This window comes from Typopeltis vanoorti, chromosome 18 (genome assembly GCF_054136105.1).
Source record: "Typopeltis vanoorti isolate ZY-2024b chromosome 18, IOZ_Tvanoo_1.0, whole genome shotgun sequence".
NCBI lineage: Eukaryota > Metazoa > Arthropoda > Arachnida > Uropygi > Thelyphonidae > Typopeltis > Typopeltis vanoorti.
The window spans coordinates 4,077,998-4,101,309 of NC_143566.1; the positions used below are offsets into that span (position 1 = coordinate 4,077,998).

At 36.7% G+C, this 23,312-nt stretch overlaps 1 protein-coding gene across 1 annotated transcript in view; it reads right to left on the minus strand.

Moving 5' to 3' along the window:
• LOC150096463 (caspase-3-like) overlaps positions 1-23,312 on the minus strand; it is a 249,302-nt gene that overhangs the window by 4,592 nt on the left and 221,398 nt on the right. The gene's annotated exons all lie outside the window — the stretch shown is intronic.

Genomic DNA, 23,312 nt, shown 5'->3' on the forward strand with positions numbered 1-23,312 from the left:
TACCCCAAAGAATGTCTTAAAGACCCCATGAGAACTATGAGCCGAGTCATTTGCAATATAAGATTACAATCTCATTTAACTCCAAACTTGGTGGTAAATAAATGGAACATACTGTAATAAACTATTATTTTAATGGCTAATATAGCCTACTTTCATTTAGGAGTGTCCCCCCCCCCCTTTTTTTTTATAATGTCATTGGCTCTTTACTCAAATGTAATAAAACTAATATAGGAGGAAAATTTGGACATACCTTTTTCGGATGATGTTTGCTGTCTCCTTATCCTGGTGATATGCATTAATCAGCTGTTAAAGGAAGGGGATTTTGGGAAACTGTGGGTAAAGTAATGTGGGGGAATTATTTGAAAAAAACCCATGTTTTTTATATGAATGATATTATTATTATTATTATTATCAAGGGTGGGTAGAGAGCATTTGGGAGGGTGGGGGTGCGAGAAGGATCTGATGATAGAAATTATTTAGAATTATTTATTTAGAAATTATTTTTTGACAGTGTGTCATCTTCGGAACTCGTGAGACCTTTTCCCCCCGAGTTCCGAAGGTGACGCACTGTCGAAACAGCTCACACCCCGTTACTCCCACACCTGACTTTTTCCCATCAATCCCTCTTTTTCACCCCAAAAATAATTTCTATCTTCAGATTCTGCTCTCTCCCCCTCCCAAATGTTCTCTACCCACCCTTAATAATAATAATATCATACATATAAAAAAAACCAGGTTTTTTCAAATAATTTCCCCACATTACTTTACCCCCACTTTCCCAAAATCCCCTTCCTTTAACAGTTTAACAGCAGATGAATGCATATCACCAGGATAAAGAGACAGCAAACATCATCCAAAAAAGGTATGTCCGAATTTTCCTCCTATATTATTCTTCATATATTAGTTTTATAACACTTCAATAATGCCCTAAGATTTGAGTAAAGAGCCAATGACATTGTAAAAAAAAAAAAGAACCCCTAAACAAAAGTAGGCTATATTAGCCATTAAAATAATAGTTTATTTTAGAGGAATAACATGGGAATTTTCCCAGAAATAATAAGACTTTTTTTACTAAATAAAGAACCAAAAGGCTTCAATTCAGCAATGCAAAAATGACAAAAATCAAGTGGATATTAAATCCAGCACTATTTCAAAGCCGAATACAGAAACTATAAAAGTTTCGTATGAAATTTGACCAGAGAGCTTATGGGATTTACATAATCTTTCTGGTTGTAAGCTCACTTGCTGACATTTACGAGTTGCCCTAGCCAGACTTTATAAGAGACATGATCGCTATGTCTAAGCATCCATATATTCACCTCCTATTGGTCCATTTTGATAAGATTTCACTGGCCTGACAGCTGTTTTAAACTGGTTGGTTTTCGTCAGAGACCAGGCAGAAACCTTGAGAGAGCAAAAACTCTCTTTCAATATACTAAGGAACTTGAAACGTCGGAAAGGTGTATTTTTCATAAGCGAACTGTCTGTCAGTGCATAAAAGCATATACTAAAATAAAGAGCCAAAAGGCTTCAGTTCTGTGATGCAAAAATTATAAAAATCAAGTGGATATTAAATCCAGCATTATTTCAAAGGCGAATACACTCACCACCATTTACGATGTGCTCTAGCCACACCTTATAGGAGACATGATTGCTATGCCCAAGCGTCCTGTAATAAGAAATCCCAGACATACAAATAGCTACTACTTCCACAGCAGTATTAAGATGGGCATATTGGAAAGGTGTATGTTTGCCCATCAGGATAGCTACTCCACCATGAGCTAGGCTATCTCCAGTTCTGTCCTTATAAACAACAATAAAATGCTTTAAGGTTGCATCTTCACTAGGTTTTAAATATGTTTCCTGCAGACAGAAACAGAAAGGTTTGTGTTTCTGTAGCAAAACCTTGATATCATCAATACTATGGTAAAACCCATGACAGTTCCACTGTAGAAATTTTCCTATATATTTGTCTTTGTAGGCTTTTCCAATTTTCGAGATGTTGAGAACTTACCTTTGTCAGGCTTATGTTTATTTATTGATTTACAGAAGTATGGACCAAGTATTTAAGGAAGTATGTATAGCTGACATTTGGTGGATACAGAAGTATCCATTTTTTGTATGGGGTTATCTGATGGTTTATTTTTATGTGATATCCTTGCCATAATTTTCTTGAGAAGTGGGTTCTCATCAAATAGGATTATTTTTGGAATTGTTTCAAGAGAGAGACAGTAGGTGGTACAATTATTGAGTACAAGAAATAAGTACTTGCAATTAGAAAGTTCACATATAGGGAAATAATCAGAGGAATAGATATGAGTTTAAACTGTTATTAATATTTTCTTAATGGTCACCTCAGCATAAGAAGATTTCAGGATAGATATGTGGTGGTGGCTAGCTTCCTGTTTGTATCCTGATATGATATATTTTGTTTTGTCTTTATCTGTTGTATTTCTTTTTCATCATTCCACCTTTGGCAGGCATGGGAAATAGGCTGGATGATCTCCCTAACAGTTGACACTTAGCTTTCTTTGCAGAGCAAGATTTATTATCATGTTCTTTACTACCAAATCGGGCACAGGTGACACACAGTCATGACAAGCAGTTTGAGTATGCCCATATTTCTGACATTTAAAGCATCACTGAATTAGGGATGTACAGCCTAACAGGAAAATAAGAAGAGTTGGTAATGCCTTAGTAATCTACTAACAGAGTGACAGCTAGATTTTGTAAAGGCATGTGAAAGGATACCACATGGAACTCTGTTAGGTAAACTTCATCAAATGGAGATGCAAATAAAACTGGTGATATGGATAAAAGGATGGCTGATGGGCAGATACCGAAACGTAGTATATGGAGGAGCAGAATCTAGGAGAAGGAAGATGACTAGTAGTCACAGGGTTCTGTGCTTGGACCACTAGTATTTAATTTGTACATAAATAATATAGAAAATAATTTGAAAGGAAATAATCAGTTGTTTGCTGATGATACAAAGTTGGGTGGGTAATAGTTAATCAAGGTGATATAAAGTGCTTTCAGGACGATTTAAAATAGGCTGACAGTATGGGAAGAACGTAATTGGATGTCAGAATTGGCATCTTTAATTTATAGTATAACCAAGTGGAAAAACCTCCACCACTATCTCTAATCCAGAGTATTTTACTAATATGGTGCGACACCTTTTAGCTATCATGTTGGAGGCTTAATGGATTTTTTACAACACTCAAAAAGAATTAAAATAGAATTTAATACTTCCTATATTTCGTCCTAGTCACTAGGACATCTATGGGGATTACAAAAACAATTAATGTAACATACACACAAATAACAAACAATACTAAGCCCAACCACGTGGGTGACACTAAAGTCCTATCTAGGTAGAGCGCCCTCTAAGGGCAGTAGTAGGTGGCCTGGAATGTAAGGTGGGAACTCTGGTGATGAGTGTTTCCCAAATCTTCGAAAGCTTAATGCAACCGTATTTATTGAGATTTGGTTGGTTTTTGAGAGCTGCTGCTGCTGCTGCAGCTTCTAAGAAAAGTCTTTCTTTCTTGAATTTGCTGTGGTGGAGCATGGTGTTTTTCTTCCATGACACCCTGTGGGTGGTGTCCAAAACATGGTCAGCCAAGCCTGAATGGTCATAGTTGTGTTTGAAGATGTAAGACTTGTGTTCCTCTAGACGGATGGATGCTGATCTGCCTGTCTGTCCAAAGTACGCCAGCTTACAGGAACAGGGTACTTTGTAAACTCCAGGCAGAGAGAGAGAAGGGAGCTGATCTTTCATAGAACGGATAAGGGTAGCAAGTTTGCGGTGGGGCTTATATGCTGCGTGTAGGTTGTACTGTTTTAGTATCTTGGCTATTTTTTGGATGTGCCACGGATGTAGGGTATGGTGATGGCATTTTTAAAATCTTGTTGACGAGAAGGATGGGGGAGGAGTTGATTATTTTTTTGATAGTGTGATCGCTGTAGCCATTGGAGAGGAAAGTGCTGTGTATGTGGTTAAGCTCAGTAGTGAGGGCAGTTCCACTGGAACAAAGATTGTGGGCTCTCTTGGTAAGAGTTTTAATAATGCCATATTGTTGAGAGGGGTGGTGGTGGGAGACTTTGTGAATGTATCTGCTTGTGTGTGTGGGTTTTCTGTATATGGTGAAGGTAAGTGTATCATTAGGCAGGCGTGTGACTAAGGTGTCTAGGAAGGGTAAACAACTGTTCTTTTCCTTTTCCATAGTGAACTGGATTCTTGGATGTAGACTATTGAGATGACTGAGGAAGGAGTCTAACGTGTCTGGGCCATGAGGCCAAATAGAGAACACATCATCTACATATCTTAGCCAGATAGAAGGTTTGAGTGGGACTGAGTCTATGGCTCATTTTTCGAAATGAGCCATAGACTCAGTTTTATGTTTTGGACACCACCCACAGGGTATCATGGAAGAAAAACACCATGCTCCACCACAGCAAATTCAAGAAAGAGACTTTTCTTAGAAGCAGCAGCACTCTCAAAAACCAACCAAATCTCAATAAATATGGTTGCATTAAGCTTCCGAAGATTTGGGAAACACTCATCACCAGAGTTCCCACCTTACATTCCAGGTCACCTACTACTGCCCTTAGAGGGTGCTCTACCTAGATAGGACTTTAGTGTCACTCACGTGGTTGGGCTTAGTATTGTTTGTTATTTGTGTATATGTTACATTAATTGCTTTTGTAATCCCCATAGATGTCCTAGTGACTAGGATGAAATATAGGAAGTATTAAATTCTATTTTAATTCTTCTTGAGTGTTGTAAAAAATCCATTAAGCCTCCAACATGATGTCCTCACAGCACTTAAGCCTCTAAACATGTACCTTTTAGCTACTCGTATATGGAAATATGACTTCTGCATTACTTCAACCTTGGAATCACTTCTGGGTCTGGCTCCCACTGAGGAGACTGCAACAAAAGTCTAAACTGATCTGGGTAGTAACCCTTCCCATAATGCATAGCATCATACATGTCCATAAAGATATGTGCTTTGCATTATGGGATACTAAGGCAATTGATGTGAAGTCATTAACCTTTATATATGAGTTGCCCAGTCCTGAAGTAAAGGATATGGAAAAGTGTAAGGTTATAAAGTTTACAACGATTACAAGCTTGTACCACTTTGAGGGAACTTCATCAATTTTGAGAAATTGATGAAGCCAGGAATTTGGGGGCATTAATAGACACAGAGTTGAAGTTTAGAGGACATTATGCTAGTCAGGATAGCTTTCAGGATTACTTAGTTATTGAAGAACACACTAACAAGCAGAGATAAGGGAGTTATCATTCCTCTTTATAAAGCCCTGATGCAACCACATCTAGATTACTGTGCTCAGGTCTGGTCACCTGGGTTTCTTGGGGATGAGATGGAGAGGATCCAGAGACAAGTGACCAAGATGGTGAGTGGTGTGTGGAATGCTCCCTATGAGAATAGATTGAGGGTTTGTGGGTTACAAAAGTTGGTTGATATGGGAAAGAAGGGAGGAGATGCGACAGAAACATTTAAGCTATTTAAAGGATTTTATAGGATTAATACAAAGGATATATTTCAGAACTTGGCTAAGAGTGTGGTTAGCAAGGGAATGAGGACTAAATTTTTTGCTGGAGAGTGCTGAATGAATGGCATGGGTTGTCAGTTGTGAGTGCTCTGTCTGTTAATGGTTTCAAGAAGTGGTATGATAGAAAGTGTTGATAGTTTTGGTCTCACACAATGTGTCTCAAGACTACACAGAGGTACCCATGCAATAATAACAATTCCCACCGCCTTATTAATAGCTAACTCAAACAACATTCAGTAGGTCTAATTCTTTCATCTCTAATATACTGCCTCTCTTCTGAAGTTGCACAGTATCATTTACACTAGCATGATATACACTGATAAAATTCATTAAATAACTTGTGAAATTAGATATATATATACGGAAGCTGTTCAATAAGTTATAAGACTATATTTATACAGAAAACAGATTACTTTAATCATCATCATTTACATGGTCTTTTTCAAAGTAACTACCGTGAGACGCGATGCATTTGTCTCAACGTTGTGTCCACTTCTTAAACAGTTGTGAAAGTCCGTTTTTTGAGAGTTCTTTCAAAACCACCTCCGCAGCTTTTACACATGCTTTGTTGCTTTCGAAATGGCAACCTCTTAGTGGTTTCTGGAGCTGAGGAAACAGCCAGAAATCGCACGGTGCGAGATCAGGACTGTATGGAGGGTGTGGTAGGATATCTATGTTGTTCTGCAAAACGCCACTACACAACCAGCAATATGTGGCCTTGCATTATCGTGGTGCAATAAGAAGCCATTCTTCAGCAATGGACGCTTCCTTTTGACGTGCTGTACCATTGTCCGTAAAACATCCGCATAGTATGAGCCGTTTACAGTATTCCCGGGTTCTACAGCATGTTGGTAAACAATGCCTTCATAGTCAAAAAACATTATGGTCATAACTTTACCAGCCGATTTTACAGTTTTTGCTTTCTTGGGGGTAGGCGAAGACGGATGCTTTCATTCACTGCTTTGTTGTTTCATTGTAGGGTCAGAGTGATATAACCAAGCTTCATCTGCTGTAAATGATGCGTTTTAAGAAGTTTTCGCCTTCTTGTTCCAATCTTTCTTTCCATTCTGTGCACACATCCACTCGATGCTGCATTTGCTCCAGTGTCAAGAGTTTGGGAATCCATCAGGCGCAAACACATTTCAGTCCCAAATGTTCAGGACAACATGCAGCTGGCATACTGTGATTCTGCGATCCTCCTTGATGATAATCACTGCTGTGTTGATCAGTGTCTCTGTGATGGACGTTGAAGGTCTTCCCTCACGTTCAAGATCTTCCACATTTTGCCTTCCTTCCTTCCTTAAAAGTTTTATGCCAGCGAAAACACTTGCCCTCGACATTGCTTCATCGTAGAAAGCTTCACGTATCATGTTAAAAGTGTCCGATGCCGATTTTTGCAAACGCACACAAAATTTAATTGCATAACGCTGTTCCAAGGACGCTTCCCTTTCGACGACTGGTTGCGGCTCGTAGGCACGCCGAAACAAGCTTGCGTTTAGTCACGTGACACTCTGGCACATCAGCCAGTATACACCACTATCAACCTCTTTTGTTAATACAGACAGCAACATTTCTTTATTCCACAGAAATTAATATTGTGATGAGTGGTTTCACGACAGTAAAATTAGTCTTATTACTTATTGAACAGCCCTCATATATATAGTAGTGTATTTAGATTTTGCTACACAAAAAAAGTTGGTAAACTAAATCGGAAATAGTGCTAGATAACAAGTTAATAGGTTTGTAACTTATTTTAACAGCATTACAAACCAACTTAATTATAAAAACGATGTTCATTTTTATGGCTATTTTGTCTATTATTGTTTAGGAGTACCCCTTTTATGATGTCATTGGCTTTGTACTCAATTTTTAGGGCATTACAAATGTTTCAAGGATATAGATATATGAAGAATATAAGGAAGGAATAATTGTGGACGCACCTTTTGTAGGATGTCCCTGGTTGCATTTTACTGAGAGACATCTGGCATATGGCGATATTTTAGGTTTTAGAACCTACAAAATCTCACATATAAAAAGAAATACTAGAACACCACAATGTGGTATACAAATTTTCTTGCCAACAAGATTGTGACGTCACTTACACAGGTTTCACGATCAGATCTTTATGGAGAAGACTACAAGAAGACTTCTGTGACTGCAACATACCAATTCCAGAACATCTAAGAATAAGAAATGTAATAACCAAAAGAAAAATAATAAATTTAGTTTAATCCTTTATCCAAGTGTGAGCAAACAAAGTTTGCGTCTGAAAGTGTCTTCAGGACTGGGGTAAGGTGGTACAACACCAGGGCACTCCTTGCAAAGGTGGAGCAAGCTACCAACACTCCTATCTGAGTATCTCCCATAATGCAAAACACATCTCCTTGCGGATATGTCTAATGTTATGCATTAAGGGAAGGGCCACAAGCCCAAGTGGAGATACCAGGCAGAAGCATTAGCAGGTCATCTCTACCTATAGCATTTGCCAAATGGTGTGCCACCCTTTTTTAATAAATTACTCTGGATTTAGAGAAAGATGTTGAAAGTTTATGTTTGCTCACACTTGGATAAAGGATTAAACTAAATTTATTATACTTTAACCAAGTGAAAAATAAACTTTCAACATCTTTCTCTAAATCCAGAGTAATTTATTAAAAAAGGGTGGCACACCATTTGGCAACTCTTATAGGTAGAGATGACCTGATAATGCTTCTGCCTGGTATCTCCACTTGGGCCTGGCTCCCGCTGAAGAGACCTCAATAAAGGTTGAAACTAGTCTGGGTTGTGGCTCTTCCCTTAATGCATAACATTAGACATATCCGCAAGGAGATGTGTTTTGCATTATGGGAGATACTGAGATAGGAGTGCTGGTATCTTGCTCCGCCTTTGCAAGGAGTGCCCTGGTGTTGTACCACCTTACCCCAGTCCTGAAGATACTTTCAGGTGCAAACTTTGTTTGCACACACTTGGATAAAGGATTAAACTAAATTTATTACACCCTAACCAAGTGAAAAATAAACTTTCAACAAAAGAAAAATAGAATACAAAATACAGAAAAAACAGAAATAGGACTCCATACTCTTGAACAGAAGCATACCCCCCCCCCCTCCAAATCGACAGAGCCATAATAGTAGACATACAGGAAAACGAAACTTAGAATGCTTAGAATATTGGAAACAATAGCCATAAAATGTGATAAAAATTCAACAAACGTTCACAATCCCTATATAATCTCTGAGAGTTGAAAGCTCCAAAACACAGAAATTAGGTCACGACCCCTACCAATAGAAAACAGATACACCCAAGATAAAAACATCGAGCCGACATGACATAGCCTCCACTTTTTCCACAAGCGCCAAAGATGACACACAGTCGAAATGGCTCACACCCCATTACTTCCAGCCCTAATCTTGTTTCATCATAGCCTTCTCCTTTCCCCAAAACATTTATCTCACCTTTATATGTCACCTTGATGGAAGTTTTTTCACTTGGCTATGCTACCAATTATATATTTGGTTTAATCCTTTATCTAAGTGTAAGCAAACAAAGTTTGTGCCTGAAGTATTTTCAGGACTGGGGCAACTCGTGGTAAAGGTGGTATACAGTCTTCTGATCACTTGCCTTAGTATCCCATAATCTTTGCCATGAGTTGCACCAGTCCTGAAAACATTTCAGGTGCAAACTTTGTTTGCTTCACACTTGAATAAAGGATTAAACCAAATATATAATTGGTGGCATTGCCAAGTGAAAAAACTTCCATCAACATCTCTAATCCAGAAAATTTTAATAATAAGGTGTTGATACCTTTTGGCAACTGATATATCGCGGTATGACTTCTGCATTACTTCCACCTTTGTATCGCCACTTCTGGGTGTAGCTCCCACTGACAAGACCTCAATAAAGGTCGAAACCGTTCTGTGTAGTGACCTTTCCCTTAATGCATAGCAATATACATGTCTGCAAGGAGATGTGCTTTGCATTATGGGATACTAAGACAAGTGATCAGAACTTGTACCACCTTTACCACAAGTTGCCCAGTCCTGAAAATACTTCAGGAGCAAACTTTGTTTGCTTACACTTGGATGAAGGATTAAACCAAATATATAATTGGTATCTTTCACCTTCTTAAATCCCAGGTTTTAAATTTCACATACCTTTTGTCTTACCAGCAATTCTTCCACATCCCTCTATCTCCACATTTCCAACCCTCTCCTTCCTTTCAGTCATACTTCAGTAATATTGTCATAAGCCAGATGCTGCTGAATAAGATGAAACAGGAACATCCTACAAAGCCATGTCCAAAATTATTCCTGCTTTATATTCTTTATATATCTATATCTTTAAAACATCAGTAATGCCCTAAAAATTGAGTAAAAAGCCAATGGCATCATAAAAGGGGTACTCCTAAACAAAAAATATGCAAAATATCCATAAAAATTAATATTTATTTATAGAAGTAACATGGAAAATTTCCAGAAATAATATCTATAAAAAAGAACTTTATTAACTGGTTTTTATTTCACTAGATTTGAAACCAGCATCTTTAGAACATATTATGTTTTAGTTAACACACACCGAGTAAGTGAAACAGTTAAAATTGCAATGGACAAATGATCTAATGTCCTAATTTGGCACCCTCTAATGCAGGGGTCGGCAACCGACGGCCCGCATGCGGCTTAAACTTGCATTTTTGGCGGACCATAAAAGGTTGATCATACTTACCTGGCATGTGGCCCATAACATTTTATCATCAAGAAAAGACGTTATGGACATTTCAAGAGGACATTATCTACTAGTCAAGTGCTAGATGGTTAACTAGAAGTGCTGTGCTAAAAATATTTTTTAATTTATGTGAAGAAATAGATATTTTCATGATGGAACACGAAAATACTGTCCCACAACTATCGGATAAAAAATGGATTATGTCTCTTGCATTTATGGTAGACATTACAACTACCTTAAGTTAATTTGAACCTGTAGGGCCAAGGTAAATTACTATCAGGTAAATTACAAGGTAAATCACTGTTGAAGAAATATATGATGGAAGAAAATCTACATAATTATATATATGTTGCAAATTGGCATCTATATAATTATATATATGTTGCAAATTTGCACAAAAGAAATGGAAACTTTTGTAGGTATTATTGAAGATTTACAAAACAGAATTTTCAATACGATTTGAGGATACTGAACCCTTTCAGATGACCTACCAAACTGACTACTGATGGAAGGTTTGGAATTGGAACACAATCTAATATTAAAGAAAGCATTTCGTTAGAAATATCCAAAAAATTTATCGATGCTTACCAAAAAATTTGAAGGATTAATCAGTTTCGCAAAGAAGATGATAGTCGCATTTGGAAGCACATACATTTGCGAACAGGCATTTTCTGCCATGAGTTTTAGAAAAAATAAATTTTCTTCTCGACTAATTGATGAATATTTGCATGCTTCAATTCGAATTTACATCTCAGTTATAAAGTGGATCTAGATTTGGCTAAGTGAAAACAATCACAAAAGTCGCATTAAGCAGGGAGACATACATATTGTGATGCAGAAAACTATATTACTTTGTTTTTATGTGATAATAATTTTTCATTGGGTTTCATTTTCATGCTTGTTTCATATCTCGTACTTTAAATATTTCTGCATTTAAAAAAAAAAAAAAAAAAAAAAAAATCAGCTAACGCCTTTTTATTCCCGTATACGGGGAGTAGGCAAGGCCATTTAACCCTATCTAACTTTTGGAGACTGAGTGGGCAGTTCAATCTCCACTGGTACCAATCAGAGATAGATGGCCCAAGGCTATCACTAATTAAGCAGTACACAGTGAAGAGAGACTGCTCAAATGTGCCGCCATCTCGTGGTCCCTAACACAATATATTTCATGTCTGAAATAATGTGGGTTCTACGGTTGATTTTTTTGAGTTTCCGGGAGGAAAAACCCACTTGCCCGTGCCAGAGATCAACTAACTCGGGAACTGGTCGTAAAAAGGCTTAGAAAAATTTCCTCTAGTCGGCGACTAGACTCGAAACCAAGTCTTCCTTCGTGCGGCCAAGTGCCATGGTGTGCAAACGCCACATCCACTGAGCTACACAGGCTCTCAGTTTTTTTTTTAAGATTAATATAATAAAAATTAATACTTTGAGTATTTTTTCACTCACTATTTTCTATTAATTAAATGCTTGCAGCCAGATTATTAAAAATAAAAGTTGAATGTGGCCTGCCAGTCTGAAAAAGTTGCCGATCTCTGCTCTAATGTATGTAGGAATTGATATTGAGATAATAGTCTGCTAATTTTTTGGCAAATCAATGCAACCATACTTGTCCAGATTACGAGAAGGCTTTATAGCCATGGCTGACTTTAAAACTGACCTGTAACAACTTCTATTAAGCACATTGGTTTTCTTCTATCTAATCCTGTGTGAACATGTGTCCAAAGTGTGGTCTACCTGTCCATACTTGCCGTAATAATGGTAGGGAATGCATTTTTTATGTTCTCCAATACAGATGTTAACAGATCTTCTTGTCTGTCTCCATACCAGGTGAACACAGTCACATGAAACTTCATACACTCCTGGATAAGACATGGGATGGAGTTTATCCCAAGGAGAGTGGATCAAAGTTGCTAATTTAACATGTGGTGTGAAGGTTATATTTTATTAGTATTTTGGCTATATTTTCTGGTGTACCTCAGTCACAAGGAAAAGAAATAGTGGTGTTTGGTTCTTGTGTGCTTGAGGGGGAGGGGGGGGGGGGGGTCATAGGGCCAGGTAGTATTTTTTCTATTTTGTAGGATCTATAGCCATGGGCCAGAAAAGTATGCCAAAGATATTTAAGTTCAGTTGAAAGAGCTACATCATTAGAACAAATAGTCTTAGATCTATGTGTGATTTTAGAATACCATACTGTTGGGCTGAATGATAATGGTTAGTGATGCAAGTTGAGCCAGGAAACAGGGGTGAGTTAGGGAGGTCAGGGAGACACGGCATAAGGAGAGCAGATTTTGAAAGCAGTAATGAATGCATGTATGGGAATGGTCAGCATAGGAATACAATATTCTGGAATACATGGAGATTAGTTGAGGCTGGGAGGGGATATATTGGACAAAGGATAAGGGTGAACAGACAGGAGCAGGTTTGGAAAAAAGTTGAGGGATGACATGAGTAGGACTGGTTAAAGACTGAGAAATTAATTGCTATGCTCATTTACAAATGCCAGGGGCATCAGAAATAAGGGACATGAAATTGTTGCAATGAATGAGTTTATTTGCCTGAAAATAGGTGGAATAAGTGAAACATGATCAAACAAGAATGATATCCTGACTGGAATAGAAATAGGAGGATATGATGTTTTACGTGAGTGCTGCTAATGATAGTAGAGGAATTATGTCCACACAAGGTTGTGATATGAAGTGAAAAAAGTGGCAGCAAAGCAGTACGGTGTGAGGTTTTGAAGCAGTACGGTGTGAGGTAGGTAGAATGATATCCTGACTGGAATAGAAACAGAAGATGATGTTTTACATCAGTGCTGCTAATGATAGTGGAGGAATTATGTCCACACAAGGTTGTGATATGAAGCGGAAAAAAGTACCAGTGAAGAAGTACTGTGTGAGGTTTTGAAGCAGTACAGTGTGAGGTAGGTAGAATGAGATATTAGTGTTGTTACAGGCCAGAGAATGTGGAGGGTGGAAGTAAAGATATAAATATGCAACTTGACTTAATGAACAAGCGAGAAGTAATCATTATGGGTGGTGTTAACCTGGAATGAATAGATAGCATTAGGGAATAAGGAAAATTCATTTCTCACGTTCTTAAGGGACAACAATCTGAGGCAACATGTAAACAGAGGATATACAAGAATTGAGAGGGTTAGATTTGGTTATATCATTAGAGATGTGAATGGAGTGTCTATTCTCCCCCCCCCACTACCAACCTTGGCCGAGTGGTTAGTGTACTTGCTATCCAACCAACAGGTTGCGCGTTTGAATCCCACTGCAGCCATGAATGTATGTAATTGTCTAACCCTGTACACTGCTATAACCTTTGATACAGTACAGTATGACCTTTGCTGTCCTTGTGTCATTAAAACCACCATAAATCATCATCATCACATACTCCCACGATGTTGTTTGTTTCAGGGGATTAACAATGCAGACTAAGTAATAACTAAGTTTTTTTTTTTATTATTATTTACAATATTTTGCCAGTTTAATTGGTATCTTCAGGGGATTAATACACTTGTATCAACATGTGCACATAGTAAATGAGGATGAACAGGAGAAATACAGGGAGACCTAAAGTCCTAAAAAACTATGCCACTTACTGGCTTTGGTTGGATATTCTTGGCTATTGGATTGATTGTCTACAGATGAGTTTCTCATATGAGAGGCAGTTTGATGCACCATATTTGTTCAGGTTAGGAAAGTTCATGATGGCAGATATTCAAGGAAGAGCGTCTCAAATTTGCATTGCTTTGGTGGAGTAAAGTGGCTATTTTTCATCGGATTCTGTGATGGGCATCCAGGGCATGGTCTGTCAAACTTGAATGGCTAGAGTGGTGGAAGCAGATGTAATCTCAGTGTTCTGATATTCTGACATTGCCTGTCCTGCTTGTCTGGCCATAATATGAATGGATACAGCTACAGAGTACTTAATAGTTCAAGGTAAATCCAGAGGTTGCAGCTGGTCTTTGGAAGAGCAGATGATAACTTTCTGTGTGGTTTGTAAGTAGCCGAAAGATTGAATTTTTTTTTTTTTTAAATTCTTGTCACTTTTTCAGAAATGCCACTATATATGGAATGGTCATGGATTTGCTAAAATCTATGTTTGGAGGGGTTTGAAGAAAATGGAGTATGTGGTGTTAGCATTCTTTTTATCTGGTGGGGATAGAGCCATTGTTTAAAAGGGTATTATGTATGTAAATGAGTTCTGTGGTGAGTGCAGTGTTGTCAGAGGAAATCAATTTTGTCCTCCAGACTAGGATTTATACAGAGCCATACTGTTGGCAGGAGGAGGAATAATGTCCCTGTTGTGGAATGAGTTTACCTGTGTGTGTGTGGGGGGGGGTGGGTGGGTTTTCTACAGATAGTGAAATTCAATGATCCATCTGGTTGTCTTGTGACTTGGATATCTAGGTAGGAAGTATTGTTACTTTTATTTCTGTCATGAATTGGATCATTGGATGTTGGCTGTTACGGGAAAGTGTTTAGTGTGTCAGGGCAATATGGTCAAATAGCGAATACATCTACCTATCATTAGCCAGATAGTAGGTTTTGTGGAAAGTTTTTGGTATTGAGACACATTATGATGTATATAAAGAGTTCAATAAAAATAAGCAATTAAAACCCAACAAGTTTCATAAGTCAAGACTAACATCAATCAGGAGAACTGGTACAAAAATGTTTTACACAACAAAAGACTATAAATAATTACACATACTGGATGTTCTGATAGCTTCACAATTGTTACATACAAATGAGAAACCAGAATAAAAATGGTAAATTCATTACTGCATGTGTGTGTTGGAACATAGCTACTTGTTGAGATCACATTCTGTGGCATCACACGTGTCATATCTTGGATCTGTGGCAGTTAAATTTTTGATGAAAGCAGACTATATTTGATGTAAAATTAAGACTTGATTTTTATTGCACTGTGTAGGGATCCTAAGTATTTGTGAGACTTCTTTAAACTTTCTTGTAAAACAATCACGATTAGTATATGACATTTTTGTTTTGATACCAAACTAAGGCATGTAGTAGTTGTGTAGAATGCCAAGCCTGATTTATGCTGCATTCTTTTTTCGATGTATTTTCCACGTTCAGACATGTGGATCTCTATTGATCTTCCTGTCTGGCCTACATAACAAATGCCACAAGAGCAATGAATCTTATAAACGCCTGGTTTTTTCATGAGTGATGTGAAGGTCATGGGTGGTGGATGTAAGAATTGAGATTTTTTTATAAAGGTAAAAATAGACACTTTTGAGTTGTATTGTACTAGCCATTTTGTTTGCAACATTGTTGACATAAGGTAGCATGATTGCATTCTTGAAATTCTTGTTTAAGTAAGGGATCGGAGGAGATGTACGAAGAATTTTGCTGATCATCTGGGGTTCATAACCATTAAGTGAAAGGTTCTGTTTCAGGTAGTGCAGTTATTTATTCCTTTTAACTGACATGCTTGATTTTTTCTGTATATAGAAAACCTACCACAATGGGAAGATTTCTAAATGCTGCTTCACACCACCATTGTTTTTCCTCAAAAAAACATGGTACTCTAGAACACATTCATAATAACAGAAGACTAATAGAAGGTTCAAAGGACAAGAATCTACCATTGTTTTTGAACTTTATTGACTTTACTAACTTCGTACAAACCAGACTGGATTCCTCAAAAAAACATGGTACTCTAGAACATTCATAACAACAGAAGACTAATAGAAGGTTCAAAGGACAAGAATCTACCATTGCTTTTGAACTTTATTGACTTTACTAAAGCATTTAATTCTGTTGACAGGGAATGACTATAGGAAATACTCAAACTTTAGGGCATTCCACCTAAAATTATCAGGGCAATCAAGGCACCCTACCAGGGATGTCACGCCACAGGTTAATGGAGATAAAACAGACAGTTTCCCCATCACCACAGGAGTCCTACAGGGAGATACTCTGTGGTCCCATATCTATTCATGATAGTGATTGACTATTTTTAAATTGATTCAAGTTAAATCTGAAATCCTCATCAAAGACCCATATATACAGATGCACTTTGAAGACCTTAGCTTTGCAGATGATATAATCCTCATCGACTCCAATATTACAGATGCCCAAAACCACTTCAACAGCCTTAGAAGAACTACAGAAATATTTGGACTAAAAATAAACTCCCAAAACACAATGATATCAATAAATCAGATAGATAATGAAGTAGAGGTCTTTGATCTAACCTTGATGAAGTAGAGGACTTTGTATACCTAGAATCACACATTTCAGATTCCTTAACTGACATTAAAATAAGAAAACAGAAAGCACTCCAGTTCCACAGAAGTCTTAATCAAGTATGGAAGTCAAGCCTCATCTCAAAGGAGACAAAGATCCGTCTTTACAAGTACACCAGGCAGTCTATCTTTCTATACCGCTCACAGATCCAGAACATATCAACAAAACCAATATTATAAATAGCTTTGGAACTACTTGTCTAAGAAATATCCTGGATTACTCCTGGCAAGACCACATTTCCAACTCTACTATATTAGATGAAACCCAGCAAGATCCTCTAGTCAGCAGTGTTCAAAGAAACCAAATAAAATGGCTTGGCCACCAACTCAGACACCCTCTACACCTTTTGATGCTCTGGTCCTCTACGCCCCTACAGAATTTAATGGAAATTAGAAACTTTATTAAAAACTCCTATATATTTTGCTCACTGTAACATGAGCATCATTCAGGAAGAGGGCAAAAGTACTGGTTTCAACAGTCAAAATATGAACACAAGAATGAGTCAAACCAGCATGAGTATAATTCCACATGTCCCAGTTCCAACTGAGTGGACAGACTGAGAGAAAACACTATTCCAGTTCTGGGGGTATAGTTGTGCAATTCAAAATTAATTTTAAAAAATAAATAAATAAACATGTAATTTTTTTTAAAAAAAAAATTATGAACAATTTATGGCAATTGCTTCACAAAACTTGGAGACATGTGGCCTGTTTGATTATGATTAGGGCAATGATGGACATATTTCAAGGAATAATTGATGGAATCTAAATCTATTGTAATGTAAAATCTTTGTTTAATCTACATTAACTCTATGTCTAGTATTGGTGGAGAAGCAAGGCTTGAACCCTCTAATTCTAGAAATCTTATGTAATCTCAGTGTCTTTGGATTCTAATCTTAGCAGAACAGCCAGTCCATCAAAAATAATAAAGCTGACAGGAACAAGCTACTTGATACACACCAGGTAAGGATAGAGGAGACAATTTATCCTTAGTAAATAACAGGAAAAATGATAGCTTTCATGCTGTTTAAAAGTAGCATACAGACTTTATATTTGCAGAGACTACTTGCTATTTGTTCATAATTTGTGGGAAATGGTACTAATGGTTTTGAGAGAGAGAGAATGGTGTGAGGTGGAGGCAGGACAGGATATTTAGTGGAATTCCACTATAAGGCCAGGGAACATAGAGGGAGAGGGGCAGATGTTTAGGCAGTTAAGTGTTCAGCAAGTGCAAAATGAGGGATCTTTATGAGAGAAACTGGAAAGAAGACTACTTGCTACATTGGAACAGGATTTCTGGAATTCTTGAAGGACAAATTTCTTAAATGATTACTATACGGAATGTCAGAAGGTTCAAGAGTTTTGGATTTACTCCCAGCTTCAGAGGATCTGATTTTAACTGTCATCCTTGCTCCAAGGATAGCGTACTTGGAGGAGGAACAGACATGAACAGGTATCAAGGAGAAACGAATTTATATGGCATTATAGGTGATTATAATAATCTTAAAAATCAGCTTGGGGAAGCTCTATGGATGGAAAAATTGGAAGGGAAAGACATCACCAGTGCATGGGAATAGTGAAGAAATACTTATTAGCAATAATGGAAAGCTATATAACTCAGGTGAAAAAAAGATAAAAGCCTTTCAATATAAAGTGGATGAGTAAAGAAATCAAACAGAAACTACAGACGAAAAACATGTCATGAAAAGTAAAAAGTGGGAAGAGAGAAATCGCAAGAGGAATATAAAACTGGCCATGAAAGTGACTAGCAGAGCATAGAAGAAAAAACAGAAATGTGAGAGATCAGTCATTGTGCACGGAAAAAAAAAAAAAAAAAAAATCTGAAGGACTTCTTTTGTTATGTGGAGAGTACGAAGAGAAATGATGATTGTGGAAGAATAACATTATTAGATGAAATTAAAATTGGGTATTGACAGACCAGTACAAATGACAAATGAAGTTGTTTAATGATCACTTTATTAGGGTATTTCATCCTGGTTGCTTTGCAGTTTTGAGGGGTTGCTTAAGGGTCAAAACTATATAAATGAAAGTAAACCTCCACATAGCCTTTTAAAGAATGCAGAGAACTGACCAGAGCTTCTGACCAAGATATTATAGATGTTTGGAGTAATCACTTTGAAAGACTACTATATGAAACAAGCGTCAGAACAGTGATAGAAAACTCACAAAAGGAATACATATTTATCCTAGAAGTCATCAAAAACCAGAAATTGGAAAATCTGCTGGAGCAGATGAAATTCGACCAGAAATGGTCAAACATGGAGGTCCAAACAAGTTTTACGGTTAGTGCATTGCATAATTCAGAGGGTCAAATTCTGTATGAGTAGAGCAAAGCTCTCATACTACCCATCTATAAAAAAAAAAGTGAAATAAAACAATGTGAGAATGTATTTCCCTACTGAGTGTTCCTGGTAGGATTTAATTTATGCAAGTCTACTTGAGAATCAGATAAGAATAATTGTAGAAGGGAAGATTGTTAAAGAACAAGCTGGATGCAGGCCAAATAGCGGTTGCCAGGATCAGATTTTCACTTTAAGACTTCAAAACTTTTCAATAGTCGAGAAATCTTGGGAATAAAACAAGGATTTGTATTTAAGTGTTGTTGATCTGGAAAAGGCATATGACAAAGTGCCAAGAGGAAACCTCTTCAAAATGCTGCAGTGATATGTTGAAAACGGGACATTATATTGAGCAATAGTCTCTATTTAAGCCATTAAGTCAGCATTTAGAATTGAAGGGGGTACAGGAAGATGGTTTGATGTTAAATCAGATGTGCAACAAGGGTGCATATTATCTCCACTGTTATTCGTCATCTATATGGATCACATTATGAATAAAAGTGGTATTAAATCTGATATCAAAATTGATGACTAATCTTCGCTCTTTACTTTATGCAGATGATGGTATACCTTTTGAATAAACCCAGCACAAGTCTGCAAGACTCTAACTAATTTGAATAACTATTGTAATAAATTTAGTATGAAAGTCAGGAATAAAAAAAACAATAATGAAAATACGCAAAACTACTGAAAACCTTAACTGTATCCTAAATGGTGAACCTATAAAACAAGTAAAACATTTCAGCTATTTAGGTGCAATTTTTAGTGAAGATTGCAAATTAAATATGAAAATAGACAATAGAATCAGTATGGTAAAGAAGTCAGCTGAATAAATTTATATGGAATAAGAAAAATTAGTTAAAACACTAAATTAGTTATATACAAGACAGTGTTCAAACCAATTATAACTTCTGGATCTGAGAGCTGGATTAGAAATAAAACACTTGATCAAAGATTGAAGACCTGAGACCTCTCTGATATGAGTTATAAGAGAGATTAGTAGAGTGAACAGGTGGCATCAATGGCAGTATCACATTAAAAATGAGGATAACATGAAAGAAATTGCCATTGTTAGTATTGAGGAATGGGTTAATAGATCTAATCTCGGGTGGTATGGTCACTGAAATAGAATTGGGGGGGGGATTAGAAAAACAAGTGTTCTTTGCCAACATGACTGGAAAAAGATCCAGAAGGAGACAAAGATGTAGACAGATTGATGCAGTAAAAAGTGCCTTAAAAGACAGAAATATAAGATCTGATAATGCTGGAGTCTTTACAGATAACAGATTAATTTTTGGAGGAAAATTGGTGTAGTACTATCATAATTATCCAATACCCCCCCCCCCCCAACAGTACATATCAAGAATTTGATGCTGCTGCTTTGTGGCTTATTAGTGCATGGACAGCACAGTTCATACTGAACCAAACCAAAAGGTACAGCATTACTCAAGGTAATAACAAATAGTAATAAAGAGATAAATTACTAAATGAAGTTATGTGCAAAAACAAAAACAAACAAACAAAAAAAATGCTAATTAAAAAATTAAGCAATGTACTATTCAAGTTAAGCAATGTGCTACATAAATAGAATTTATAATCAAATGTGTTTGTATAAATAACTTAATTCTTCGTAAAAAATTAAAAACTTCATGTAGTTTGTCCAAATCTGATGATATACCTAAGTATATATAAGCCAGACAGGTTAATAACAATTTTATTTCATTGTCGAGTGAGTGCTGGCATGACACCAGAATGTGACAAATGGGGAAGTGCATATTGTAGTGTTCATACATAGATGGGTTATCAGTTTTTGGTAAATAAGAATGCATAAGTTGGCTATGATCTGTCCAAAACCTAGCAAGAATCTTTTGTTTCTACATTTACTAGATGAGCAATGCTTAATTTCCAGTTTAATTTTGTGAAATCCATTTGCCAGTACTATAATGACTATCACTGGATAATTAACTTTTTCTCTTATAACCTGTCTATGAGAACTGTTTTGTAAGTCCTGTATAGTCTGTATACATAACTGGCAAATAGTACATTAGTAATTTTGCTTGCTGAGTTCATCCAGAAGCTGTATCTGCAATGTGATTTCAGTGAATTCCAATATAGCTGGGAATCCAGCACAACCAAACATCAAAATTAAGGATCTTTATTTTGTACAACAGTTGTATAATCTCACAAAGCAGTGGATGTGGATTGTACACAGGAGAGAAGATTGCTTGCAAAGAACTTGATTCATTTGTATAAATCATACATTTTTGGACGTGCTTTCTCTTTTGTGTAAACGGTCATGCTGAATGGCATGTGGTTCTGTTGTATAATTATTGCATTGGAAGGGGATCAGACTGGATTCATTCTGGAAAAGTAGGTTTTATTACTAGAGGGATCGGGAGGGTTCAAGCTTAGACAGGCATGAAGAGAATGTGTTTGAAATATTAAGTACTCTGGATGTCATTAAGGCAGTGGGACTGATGGGATTTCACCACATTTTAAGATAATGTGGTAAGAAAGTGATAGCTCCTTTCCCATAACTAGATTTTCACTGAAAAGCCAAATCAATGGAGCTGTCACTTCCTGATTACTCAAGAAATAGGACAGAGAATAAGATAGCGCCTTTGCATAAGAGTGGTGGTAGAATGGAGGCGTCAAACTACAGACCAGTTTGTATTTCTCCTGTAAGTGTTAAAAATGTGATGAAATTAGTGAGAGATCATGTGCAGCATTGGGTGGAAAAGGGCAATGTTATCTATCTGTTAGGGTCAGCATGAATTTGTTAATGGGTGCTTGTTTCAGTAATTTGCTTACTTTTATAAAATGTAAAGTAACAATAGCCATGAATGATGGAAAGACATACTGCCTTATATAAGTTATATGACATATAAGGCATATTGACAAGAGTGCCACACAATAAGCTGATATTTTAGTTACAACATTCAGGTTTAGACATTAATTAGTGAAGTCGATTGGAGACTGGATACCTCAGAAGTAAAAGGTAGTGGTGTCAAGGAAGTAGAATGCCACAAGTGGGATACACAGGTCCAAATACTAAGCGCCCATTACAGGGTAATAAACAAAAGAAAAGAGAAGAGAACATAAGAGAGAGGGACCTGTACTATTTAACCATTTTATTAATGACGCTGTCAGTTTACAGGTGATGTGAAGCTGGGAGGGGTTATTTATTACTAATAGTGCCAGCAGGCCTCTTCCGATGTATTTGAATAAACTAGAGAGATGGGCAAAGGAATGTAAATACTCCATCTGTATTTGCTTTCTTTCTGCTATGCTTCTGTGTATATGAAAGCTGTAAAAAAAAAGTACCTAATCTACAATATTGTTGAAAGGTTTTTCACTTGGCAATACTATAAATTAAAGATGACAAGACACTATATTCTTGGTTTAATAATGACATTATTAAACCAAGGATTAAACTAACTGACATAATATGAGTGATAGATTTTAACCAAAAATATAATTTCTTGGCATCTTTAATTTATAATCAACAACAGATGATAAAAATATGTATATACACACAGGCTCAGCAGTCCATGGACATGAGTTAGTAAACCTAACTAACACGTTACAGATTGGTTTTATCACAGTGCTGATTACTCAAGCCAAGGATATGAAACCATTATTATGCTTTCATTTCAGTGAATTTTTTTCTAGCAATAAGTCTCAAAAGTTTTCAGTAGAGTGAGGCTGCCATATTTATTCAGGTTAGGATAATGTTGTAGAGCTCTAAGAGATTCCAAAAACAGCTTACATTTAAATCGACATCATTGTAATAAAAAGGTTTTCTCCTCCCCACTTAATCTGGTGAAACACTTGCTTAATAATTAAATAAAAATAATTATTATCCCTAGACATCTTTTCTTTCGTTAAACAAAAACATGACCGCCGCTTAGTTGAATTAAGAAGTTCAACTTTTTAGCTCTGAAAAAGCTACTGCTTACAATGGAAGGAGTTAAGAGTGGGTATCTTACTTAAGGAATGAGGAAAAGCATGATGAATAGTGAAATTACATATAAATTGATGAACAATGGAATTCAAAATACTGTAGGGGATGTGAAGTATTATGACTATACTTGCAAACTTTAAGTAATATCCAGGTTAACTATATCCCAAAAGTTTACTTCAGAAATAAACAGGTAAAATTTAACAATCATCCAAAATACCCTAGACAGAAGTTTGACATTTAAATATCATCTAGAAAATATTGCTGGTACTTCTTGGGGTGCTGATACCAACACACTGCGTACTACCGCACTGTCTTTGGTCTATTCCACAGCAGAGTATTGTGCTCCTGTGTGACTGAACAGCGCATACGCTTCTTTGGTCGATGTCCAGCTGAATCAAAC